Below are 12,550 nucleotides of genomic sequence, written 5' to 3' on the forward strand. Positions count from 1 at the left end.
AGAATTACAGTTAAAGCTTGTTTGTAATAATAGTCTATCTACCAAAAAAAAGTATCCATTTGGTTTATTCTAACTCTAGTTTTATTATTCTGAGCATTTATTGGAATATTCACAGTTATAATTACGCCAACAAAATAAATTTTCCTATAAAGAACTCGAAGTTCATAACTTAGAAATCTTACATCAGCTGGAAATGGAGATAAAGGCATATTTTCAGGATAGAATAATAATGTAGATATATTTCCAGGGTATAGTAAGAGACATCAGAAGAGGAACTTTTTCAGTTTCAGATAATAGAAGAAATACGTTATATTTTAAAATCATTGTTAGCTCCAAAAAAAATAAGTGATATTTGATATTTTCCCAGAATTTTCTATAATCTTAATTTACCTGTGTTAATTTACTCTGAGATTTGCTTCTAAATTGTATGATGTGTAATATTTTTTTATTTCTCTTTGTCTTTAGTCCCCATAGATTTGTTTCTATGGAGGTTCATAAGCAGAGTTGGAAACATTGAGGAGAAAGACTTTGCTATGAGGATCTCTTACATATCAGCCTCCATAACCCTTGTTAAACATATGCTTTCAGTTGAGTTTCACTGTGTTCAATTATCTAAAGTAATCCAAGACAAAAGACATGGATGAGCTAAAATCATTGATTTTTATTTCTTTTCCATTATAGTAGGTAGATGATTAGTTGCTGTCTCTTGATGAAAAGCCAAGTGCTACTGTTTTATAGAATATTTTTTTTTCTGAAATAGTTTTGAAATTAATTCACCTAAATTTTTATTGATTACCTTCTATTTTTAACTTACTGTCCTAAGCTGATACTTGAAAGGCAAATGAGAAACAAGGAGCTTAATGGGGGCACAGCCAGATATGCAAATGAGTGACTCCAATCTTTTGAAGTGAACTACGGATTGTGTTAGAATGACTGTTACTATGGTTACCTTCAGAGAAATATTCAAGATTAAAAAGAAAAATATAAAATATAGGTTAACTATTTGCCTTTTCTGTTACCATTGACTATGTTATCTGTCTTCTTGTTATAATTGAGAAAAAAAAAATACCCAAGAAGAGAATATTTACTTTCTTAAGAGTAAGAGAATTAATACCTTTCCACGAACATTTGAAAATTTATTATTTGTAGGAGGTTATCGTCCTACATCAGAGATGTAGCTCTGATCTAGCTAACTCAACAGCAGACCCTCCAACTACTTCAATCTTAAGATTTCTACTATGTGTACCAGGTAGATTTTGCCTTACAATAAAAAATCAATACAATTTAACAGTTTAAAACAACAGTTGGATTAGTTTTCTATTGTTGCATAACAAATTACCAGAAATTTAGCAGCTTAAAACAACACGTTATTATGTTACAATTTCCATGTGTCAGGAGTCCAGCATGTTCTACCTCTGTATAGGGTCTCATAAGGCTGAATCAAGGTGTTGGCTGGCTGTGTCCTCAGTTGTAGTCTTGACTTGGGAAAGATTCACTTCCAAGGTTCCTCAGGCTGTTGGAAGAATTCATTTCCTTGTTTTTGCAGATCCAAAGTCCCCATTGTCTTGTTTGATATTGGCTGGTTACTGCTCTCAGTTCCTAAAAGTTGCTCTCAGCTCTTTGTCATGCAGCCCCCTGTCTCAGCCATGAAGAAGCGCCCCTGAGTTGAAATCCTTCATGCTTTGAATCTTACTAGCATCTGCTTCCGAGAGTAGCCAGAGAAAACTTTGAAAGGGCTCGTGTGATTAGGTCAGGCTCACCCAGATATTCTCCTACCTTAAGGTCAACTGTGCCACATAACGTAACCTGATTATGGAAGGAAAGTCCATTAAACGCATAATCCTAAGGATGATAGAGACAGGTGAGACGTTCTGCCTACCACAATCATTTATAAATCTCATAAACTTGCTGGGTTGGGCTAGGCTATGTGGTTCTTTTGGTATGGGATGTTATTGGCTGCTCTCAGTGGTGTCACTTATGCAGTTGTAATCAGCAGGACATTAGGCTGGGACTGGATGTTTTATGAAGACCTTATATGGAAGAGTTGTATGGAGAGGCCAGCTGGAGCCTGTCTACCTTGTGTCTCATCCTCCAGCAGGGTAGTGTAGTGCTTATTATCATGGCAGTGGTTAGAGTTCTGAGAGAGAGCATAAGTGTGCAAAGCCTCTTGAGGCTTAGGCTCTGAATTCATACATTGTCCTAACACATTGTGAGCAAAACAAGTCACAAGTCCTGCCCAGGTTAAAGAGAAATAGACTCCACCTCATTAAGAGTTGGGAAGAATCTGTGATCATTTTTGCTATCTATCACATTTACTTCTAGAAAAGATTAATTAGGACAGAGAAGAAAAGATTAAGGGGGAATATATATTCATAAGCGTACAATTAGTTAACATTTATACCATTTATTTTAAGAATTTAGACTAAAATTATATAATGAAGATTTTTATATGAGAGGATTTGAAAAAAAGTTAAAATTTAGAAGAGCTAGACAATGCTACAAAAAAGAGTTAATTTTTACAGCTATCTTGATGTAAGAGGATAGGTAACAGGAGAGCTGGAAGTAAAAGAGAGATTTTTCTTTAAGATTTCTTTTTTATATACATATTTTTTATTGATATCATAATAGTTTATAACATTGTGAGATTCCAGTTGTACCTTATTATTTGTCAGTCACCATATAAATGTGCCCCTTCACCCCTTGTGCCCACCCCCCAACTCCCTTCCCCCGGTAACCCCAAACTGTTCTCTCTGTCCATGTGTTAGTTTATATTCCACATATGAGAGAGGTCATACAGTATTTGTCTTTCTCTGTCTGGCTTATTTCACTTAACATAATACCCTCCAGGTCCATCCATGTTCTTGCAAATGGGAGGATTTTGTCTTTTTTATGGCTGAGTAGTATTCCACTATATATACATTATACCACATCTTCTTTATCCAATCATCTGTTGATGGACACTTGGATTGCTTCCACATCTTGGCTATAGTGAATAATGCTGCAATAAACAGGGGTGCATAAGCCTCTTTGGATTATTGATTTCAAGTTCTTTGGATAAATACCCAGAAGGGGGATAGCTGGATCATAAGGTATTTCTATTTTTAATTTTTTGATGTATCTCCATACTGTTTTCCATAGTGGCTGCACCAGTTTGTATTCCCACTAGCAGTGAATAAGAGTTCCCTTTTCTCCACATTCTCTCCAACATTTGTTATTTTTTGTCTTGGTGATTATAGCCATTCTCTTGGGTGTAAGGTGATACCTCAGTGTAGTTTTGATTTTCATTTCCCTGATGATTAGTGATGTTGCACATATTTTCATATGCTTATTGGCCATCTGTATATCTTCCTTAGAAAAATGTCTGTTCATATCCTCTGCCCATTTTTTGATCAGGTTATTTGTTTTTTTGCTGTTCAGATGTGTGAGTTCTTTATATATTACAGAGATTACCCCCTTGTCAGATATATGGTTTGCAAATATTTTCTCCCAGCTGGTTGGTTGTCTTTTCATTTTGATCCTGGTTTCCTTTGCCTTGCAGAAGCTCTTTAGTCTGATGAAGTCCCACATGTTTATTTTTTCTTTGTTTCCCTTGTCCGAGTAGACATGGAATTTGAGAAGATCCCTTTATGACCAACGACAAATAGTGTACTGCCTACATTTTCTTCCAGAAGTTTTATAGTTTCAGGTCTCACCTTCAGGTCTTTGATCCATTTTGAGTTAATTTTTGTGTATGACGAAAACAGATAGTCTATTTTCATTCTTTTGCAAGTGGCTGTCCAGTTTTCCAAGCACCGTATATTGAAGAGACTTTCCTTTCTCCATTGTATGTTCTTTGCTCTTTTGTCAAAGATTAGCTGCCCGTAGATGTGAGGTTTTATTTCTGGGCTTTCAATTCTGTTCCATTGATCTTAGTGTCTGTTTTTGTACCAGTATCACACTGTTTTGATTATTATTACTTTGTAGTATGTTTTGAAGTCAGGGATTGTGATGCCTCCAGCTTTGTTCTTTTTTCTCAAGATTGCTTTAGCTATTCAGAGTCTTTTCTTGCCCCATAAGAATTTTAGGATTCTTTGCTCTATTTCCCTGAAGAATGTCATTGGGATTCTGATTGGGATTGCATTGAATCTGTAGAATGCTTTAGGTAATATGAACATTTTAACTATGTTTATTCTTCCAATCCATGTGCATGGGATACCTTTCCATTTCTTTATGTCATCATCAATTTCTTTCAATAATGTCTTACAGTTTTCATTGTATAGGTCTTTCACATCCCTAGTTAAATTTATTTCTAGATATTTTATTCTTTTCGTGGTGGTTGTAAATGGGATTGTATTCTTGAGTTCTCTTCCTGTTAGTTCATTGTAAGAGTATAGAAAAGCAACTGATTTTTGTAAGTTGATTTTGTACCCTGCAACTTTGCTGTAGTTGTTGATTATTTCTAATAGTTTTCTGATGGATTCTTTAGGGTTTTCTATGTATAAAATCATATCATCTGCAAACAGTGAGAGTTTCACTTCTTCATTGCCTATTTGGGTTCCTTTTATTCCTTTTTCTTTCATAATTGCTCTGGCCAGAACTTCCAACAGTATGTTGAATAACAGTGGTGAGATTGGGCACCCTTGTCTTGTTACTATTCTCAGAGGGTTGGCTTTCAGTTTTTCCCCATTGAGTATCATGTTGGCTGTGGGTTTGTCATATATGGCCTTTATCATGTTGAGGTGCTTTCCTTCTATACCAATTTTGTTGAGAGTTTTTATCATAAATCAGTGTTGGATCTTATCAAATGCTTTCTCTGCATCTATTGAGATGATCATGTGGTTTTTATTCCTCATTTTGTTAATGTGGTGTACCACATTGATTGATTTATGAATGTTGAACCATCCCTGTGTCCCTGGTATAAATCCCACTTGATCATGGTGTATGATCTTTTTAATGTATTTCTGTATTCTGTTTGCCAATATTTTGTTGAGGATTTTTGCATCTATGTTCATCAGCGATATTGGCCTGTAATTTTCCTTCTTTGTATTGTCCTTGTTTGGCTTTGGTATCAGGCTGATGTTGGCCTCGTAGAATGTGTTAGGAAGTGTCCCATCTTCCTCTGTTTTTTGGAATAGTTTGAGAAGGATAAGTATTAAATCTTCTTTGAATGTTTGGTAAAATTCTCCAGAGAAGCCATCTGGTCCTGGATTTTTATTTTTTTGGAGGTTTTTGATTACTGTTTCAATCTCTTTACCTGTGATTGGTCTATTCAGGTTCTCTATTTCTTCTTGATTCAGTTTTGGGAGGTTGTATGAGTCTAAGAATTTATCCATTTCTTCTAGATTGTCCAATTTGTTGGAATATAGTTTTTCATAGTATTCTCTTATAATCCTTTGTATTTCTGTGGTATCTGTTGGGATTTCTCCTCTTTCATTTCTAATTTTATTTATTTGAGCCTTCTCTCTCTTTTTCTTGGTTAGTCTGGCTAGGGGTTTGCCAATTTTGTTTATCTTCTCAAAGAACCAGCTTTTTGTTTCATTGATCCTTTCTACTGTTTTTTTGGTTTCAATTTCATTTACTTCTGCTCTAATTTTTATTATTTTCCTCCTTCTGCTGGCTTTGGGCTTTGTTTGTTCTTCTTTTTCTAATTCTGTTAGGTGTTTAAGATTGCTTATTTGGGATTTTTCTTATTTGTTATGGTGGGCCTGTGTTGCCATGAATTTCCCTCTCAGGACTGCTTTTGCTGCATCCCGTATGAATTGGTATGGTGTATTTTCATTTTCATTTGTTGCCAGATATCCTTTGATTTCTCCTTTAATTTCTTCAATGATTCATTGGTTGTTCAGTAGCATGTTGTTTAGTCTCCACATCTTTGTCACTTTCCCAGCTTTTTTCTTGTAGTTGATTTCCAGTTTCATAGCATTATGGTCAGAAAAGATGCTTGTTATGATTTCAATATTCTTATATTTATAGAGGTTTGCCTTGTGTCCCAACATATGGTCTATCCTTGAGAATGTTCCATGCACACTTGAGAAGAATGTGTAATCTGTTCTTTTTGGAAGGAGTGTTCTATATATATCTATTATAAAGTCCATCTGGTCTATTTTTTCATTTAAGTCCACTATTTCCTTATTGATTTTCTGTCTGGATGATCTATCCATTGATATAAGTGGAGTGTTAAGGTCCCCTACTATTTTTGTGCTGTTGTTGATATCTCCATTTAGGTTTGTTAATAGTTGCTTTATGTACTTTGGTGCTCCTGTGTTGGGTGCATATATATTTTTTATAAGTGTTATGTCTTCTTGGCGGAGTGTCTCTTTTATCGTTATATATTGCCCCTCTTTGTCTCTCGTTACCCTTTTTATCTTGAAGTCTACTTTGTCTGATATAAGTATGGCAACACCTGCTTTCTTTTGTTTTCCATTAGCTTGGAGTATCATCTTCCCTCCCTTCACTCTGAGCCTGTGTTTGTCTTTAGAGCTGAGATGTGTTTCCTAGAGGCAGTAAATTGTTGGCTCTTGTTTTTTAGTTCATCCATCCACTCTGTGTCTTTCGATTGGGAAATTCAATCCATTTACATTTAGAGTGGTTATTGATATATGAGGGCTTAATGCTGCCATTGTATCTCTTGTTTTTCAGTTGTTATGTATTTCCCTTGTTTCTTGTCTCATGTATTTTGGACTGCTAATTCAGTTTGGTGGCTCTCTATGATGGTTTTCTCAGTTTAGAGAAGATATTTTTAAATGAAACTAATTTATTTCTTTTGTTTCAACTTTACTTTGACCAGAATCTTGGTATATTAAAAGGTGGTATAAAAATCTGTGAGTCATCTTTCACATTTTATTCTCAGGGACCTATTCATATACAATAAAAAAAAAAGCCACTAAACATCCTTCCTCTATAACCACTGGTTTAGCTTTTATAAATATTTCTATTTCTGTTTATCATAGAAGATTGAAGGAAATTTGCAAAACCTAAATGATGTTTTCATATCTATTCAGGATTTGTTATGTGTGAGCTTTCTTCCTTTGCTTTGGACAATATCACAGAAAGATAATGGATAAATGAACTGAATGAGACAAATTTATTTATCCTTGGGACTCTAATAGTCTCTCATGGACAATGATATTAAATTTACAGCATGATCTCAAAAGGGTGAATGAACATCTATTCTCTGCAATCAATAGTGACATAATTAAACTATGAGAAATATATATAAGTTGGTTGCTTTAAAGAAGACAATGGTTGACTAGTCTTTCAGGGATGGAAGATTTTCTTAGAAGATATGCCGGAGATGTTGGCTTCAACAATTAACACACATCAGGTCTTATTAAAACTGATGTTTAGAAAGATCAGCTTTCCAAATTCTAGGGTTATGGTGAGTCCAAGATTCAAATTTGCCTCCCCTTCCACAATGCTTCTCAAATAGACCATCTGTCTCCACATGGCTCTCTTAAATTTATTTCACCAACTGTACTGCTATTGCTCCCAGGAGAGTAGAGAGGGCATCTGCTTTGTTCAAATATTAAGATGTTCCAAACATTTATAAACTTGTCAGACTTTCTTTGTTGTTTTATAAATATCCATTACTAGATATGCTTCAAGATGTATGGTATTGAAACTCTACTTTGTTGTGTTTCTGAATAAGATTTACCAAAAAGAGAAATCAAAAGGTCACAGAATTCTGTTACTAAATGGATAAAACCTTCTGAGAATCTTTCTATACTCCTATTATATAAACCATATAATCTAATGCCTCATAGCTCTTGAAAATGTCCAGCGTATTGTGTGTCCATTAAGAGGAGATCATGTTTGAGAATCTATAGATATGGATTCTAACTTTGATTTTATTCATTCAACTAACAACTAGTTAGTTGACAGCTAGTTTTTGTGAACCTAACAAGCACCTGACATTGTTCTAGAGATTGAGAATAGAGTAGTAATCAAAATAAGATCTTTTCTTCAAAGGTGTTTATATTTTATCTGAGGAAGGAGGATGATAAATAATTAATATACTATAATATATCAAAGGAGATAAGATAAGGGAGGGGCTAATATGCATTGCTGGAATCCCACCCACATATCAGGATTCACTGTCTCCATGCATATGCATCCAAAGGTTTCCTACTATGAATATATGACTGAGGTCTTTTTCTGGCTGGCTGAGTACACTGGACCTACAAATAAGAGACACAGAAAGCTGAGGATATAATGTCTCAGGAGCAATGCTTTTTCCATGATGGAAGGAAGTGTGGCTAAATACCGCAGCCTCATTTCCTCTCAGGTGGGACAACTCTGATATTTGCTCTGTGAAGTCTCCTGAGTTCCACAGCAATTTCCCACTGCATTAGCTTGCTCATTAACACTCCTTGTGTTGACTAACATCTCTCCTCTATTTCACTTTCAAACTCCCAATCATGTGCTTCTTCGGATAGCCTCTCCACAAAAAACTTACATCCAGATCCTTGTCTCAGGGCCTGCTTTTGGAGAATCTAATGTAAGGCAGAGATTAAGGGCAAATAGTGTGACATCTTACATAGAATGGTCAAAGAAGACGTCTTTGACGGGGTGGTATTTGTTTAGACACTTGAATGAATCGGAGAGTCACATGGACATAGGGTGAAAGAGACACTCAGATTGAGGGAACACCAGCGCGAAATCCCTGGTGAGTCAAAGGAAGAGCAAGGAGATTATGGGTAGGAGAAGAAGTCTTATTTCATTTGAGTTGAAACTGGGTGGTTTATAAACAACAAACATTTATTTCTCATGGTTCTGCACAAGCAGATTTGGTGTCTGGTGAGAGTCCACTTCCTGGTTCATAGAGAGCCATATTCTCACTCTGTGCTCCCATGGCCATCTTTTCACTGTGTCTTCACGATAAGAGGTGAAGGAGTTCTGTGAGGTCTCTATTTTAACGGCACTAATCCCAATCATGAGGGCTTCACCTTCATGATCTAATCACCTCCAAAATGCCCCACCTCCTAATACCACCTCTCTGGGGGTTAGGATTTCAGTATATGGATTTTGGTGGGACGCAAATATTCAGACCATAGCAGAAGATGCTGGGGGAGTATAAGATAGGCATTTTAAGCATTTGAAGAACCTTGGAGTATTCTCTGAGTGAGATGGGAAACCACTGGAGGGTTTTGAGCAGAGACATTATATGACTCGATTTTTGTAAAAAATCACTCCGGCTTCTCAGTGGGGATTAGGACATAAAGGACAAGGTTGAATTAGGGAGACCTGATAAGAAGAGAGGGATGATCTTGATAAGGGTGCTGTCTGATAAGAGTGATGGATAATGCTGGCTTGGACCAGGGTGGTAGTGCTGGACTGGTGAGAAGGAGCTATGTTCTGAGGGTATTTCAGAGGAAAAGTTGACAGGGTGTGATGATTGACTAGACCTGAGATCTGGGAGAAAGTGAAAATTCAGGGCTTTGGTGTTGAGCAAATGGAAGAAATGAGGTTTCTTGTATTGGAATAAAGAAAACTACGAGAGTAACAGTTTGAGAAGAAGGATCAAGAGTCTGGTTTTGGAGACAATAATTTTGAAATGCCCATTAGACATCCAAGGCTTTGTCACTAATTCACTGCACAATCATAGACAAGATATGTAACCAGTGAAAATCTGCTCTAAGCGTATACCACATGGGAGGAGTCCAGCTCCAGGCCAAAAAGAACTATGTTTTTTTCAGGCCTGACCGTGGGCAATTACAAAGGCTTCCCATAGCAGGCCTCACAGGGAAAAGCTGCCCTCCCCACCCCAGACCAGGTACACAGCCAGTGTACTGCTGTCACGGTAGGGAGTTGCATTCAAGGACTCAGGTCCCTCTGGTTGGTCATGCTCTTCACATAGGTACATTTCTAGCTCAAGTACCTTCATTCAGAGACCTGTGTATTTAAGACCTTCTGCTGAGGCCCTCCTCAGGTGCTGCTGCCAAGACTCCTTATGGGAGAAGAGAGGGGAAAACCTTGACTCTTAGTCCTGCCCCCTGAAGGGTCCATGAATCTGCAGAAGCCTTTTGCTCAAGGCTCCCTTGGAAGTGAGATGACCCCACATCTGTGCTGATCCATCTGACCCTCCACCAGCATTCTTTTCTATGGAGAGAAATGAAACAAGGAGTAGTTGGCATTTTCTTCAGTTTTAGCCTCTTGCTAATACTGTCTCAGTAAGTGATAAAAGTTTGACTGTTCCTTTCCTTTTGGTTCTTGTATTCAATTGGGTACTTCAACTCTTGGGAGCTCAGCTCTCTCCAGCTCAGCTGAGCCCCTGACAAATGTTACTGGAGAGGCTCAAGCATGTTTATCCATTCCAATAGCAGCTCTAGAATTTCCATAAACAACGTTGGTATGCATGTCAATCTTTGACAGTGAGGAAAGAAGCGGGGTCGCTATGAAGCAAGTCTTGAAATTGTATTGACTTCTCAAGCACAGAGTTTTAACTTATACCTTATGTTACAACTCAATACAAATTGCAAATTATCCTAAAGATATGTTTTTTTATACTTTTAAGAGCTGTTCACCTCCACTTCTGTACTGCACCACAGTAGTGCCAATGAATCATACATCCATTTAACAAATATTTATTAAAAACCTATGAGATGCTGGGAATACATCGGTAAGTTAAAGAGCTGGACTTCCTGTGAAGGAACATATGGTCTTCGTGAGGCAGACATTAAACAAATAATAACAAAAATCAATACATAGTTTTAGAGGAAAGAGTGTGGAGTGTGATGAAAGAATGTAACAGAAAGGATGAAATTTAAATTCATGGCAAAGTTATAAGAACAACATTTAAGGAAGCAACATTTAACCTGAGACCTAAAGAGACCACAGGAAGTCATCAGCTAGGTAAGAGGTATGGTGCTGTTTCAGTCTCAGATGCACAAAACCGGGGTGGGGCACAGTTCCCAGAAAGATACAGTATAAAAAATTAATTTGGAAATACTTGAAAAAGCAACAGTGGTATATGAGTGTCCATTATTATTATTAATCATTACAGTAATGATGTCTAAATGTCAGGAAAATTTATCTCTAGCTGAAAGCATAAGTAGCAGAGAAGCTCTGATCACAACCACATAACTATAACAAGTAGTTTAACATCATATCTCAGAATACACTGGTTTGCTGCAAGGACTCACAAAAAACAGTAAAGATGCCAAGATCTGGAATAAGCAGATAATATGTGGGCAAGATGCAGATGCTGATGTCAGAAAGAAATCCATTCCAGTCACCAAAGCTGTATTCAGAGATGGTAGTGACAGATAACTGGGTGTCATCCACACAGCCGAGCATGGTTGCAAGGACCCTGGGAATAGAGATACATAACGCAATCAGATGGCATCAGAATTGTCTATCTACTTGTGACAGGGGTGGGGATTCACTAATGGCACATCTCTTCTGCTTAGTCTTTGTATTACCTATTAAAATTTCTAGGAATTGACTCTCAAATCGTCGTATGATTCTGCATTTTGCCTGATGGAATTGGCATTCCCTGATACTGCTTTTCACTGGCTGCTCATTATTTTCCACTTCTTTATATGGCTTACAGTCCTTTAGAGATTGGTTCCTGCTGACATCTTCAATTTTATTTCCTTCCACTCTCCTACTTCTAAAGCAGCACTTTTGTCACACTCAACTTCTTTCCATTCTCAAATGCACTGTATTTTGTCTGAAGTCTGGAACATTACACATCCTCTTCCCTCTGCCAACAACACTCTCCCTTTGCCCTTTACTTGCATTCTGAACTTCTACTTGATTCTCATGTGTCAACTTAGATACTTCCTTCAGGGAGACCTTTCTGATCCCAAGTCTGACTTAGATATACCTGTTCAATGTGCCCACAGGAGTCTATCCAGTACTTCTAGATTGTAATTACATCGACCAGGAATTGTGATTACAGACAAATAGAATTGACCCCAGCTTATTTAGAAAAAATGGGTACACTAAACAGCGGGGTAGTTTTAAAACATGTCTGCAAATTCCTCGACATTCTCATTAATAAGTGGGCTCAACATTCTCTTTCTTTGACCACTTTGACACTCCCATTAATAGGTGGGCTGACCAGAGTGACTCACTTTTAGCCAGTGGAATGTTCCAGATGTGACACTACATGACCACTGGTGCTGTGTCAGAAAAAGTGATGCATGTTCCACTTTGCGCACTGTGGTAGGCAGAATTCTGAAGTGGTCCTCCAAGATTCTTTGACCAAACCCTCAGGACATCACACCCACCCTTGATTATGCTATGTTATGTGGAAAATGGAATTTTTTAGGTGAAATTACAAGTACTTATCATTTGACTTCATGTTAATCAAAAGGAAGATTATTTGGGTGGGCCTGACTTAATTACACAAAACCTTTAAAAGAGATTTCTTCTTCTCAGAGATAGGGAGATTTCTTTGGCTAGCAGCAGAATAAGATGTCAGAGAGGTTTGAAGCATGGTGGGGGTTTGAAGTGAGGGGATGCTAGCTGAGATGTTGTGAGAGTCTCTCAGAGGGCTTGTGAGAAGACCTGGGACGAAGAGGGATGTTGCCTCCAGGAGATGAGTGCATCTCCCCACCAACAAACA

Source organism: Diceros bicornis, chromosome 8, assembly GCF_020826845.1.
Source record: "Diceros bicornis minor isolate mBicDic1 chromosome 8, mDicBic1.mat.cur, whole genome shotgun sequence".
NCBI classification, from domain to species: Eukaryota; Metazoa; Chordata; class Mammalia; order Perissodactyla; family Rhinocerotidae; genus Diceros; species Diceros bicornis.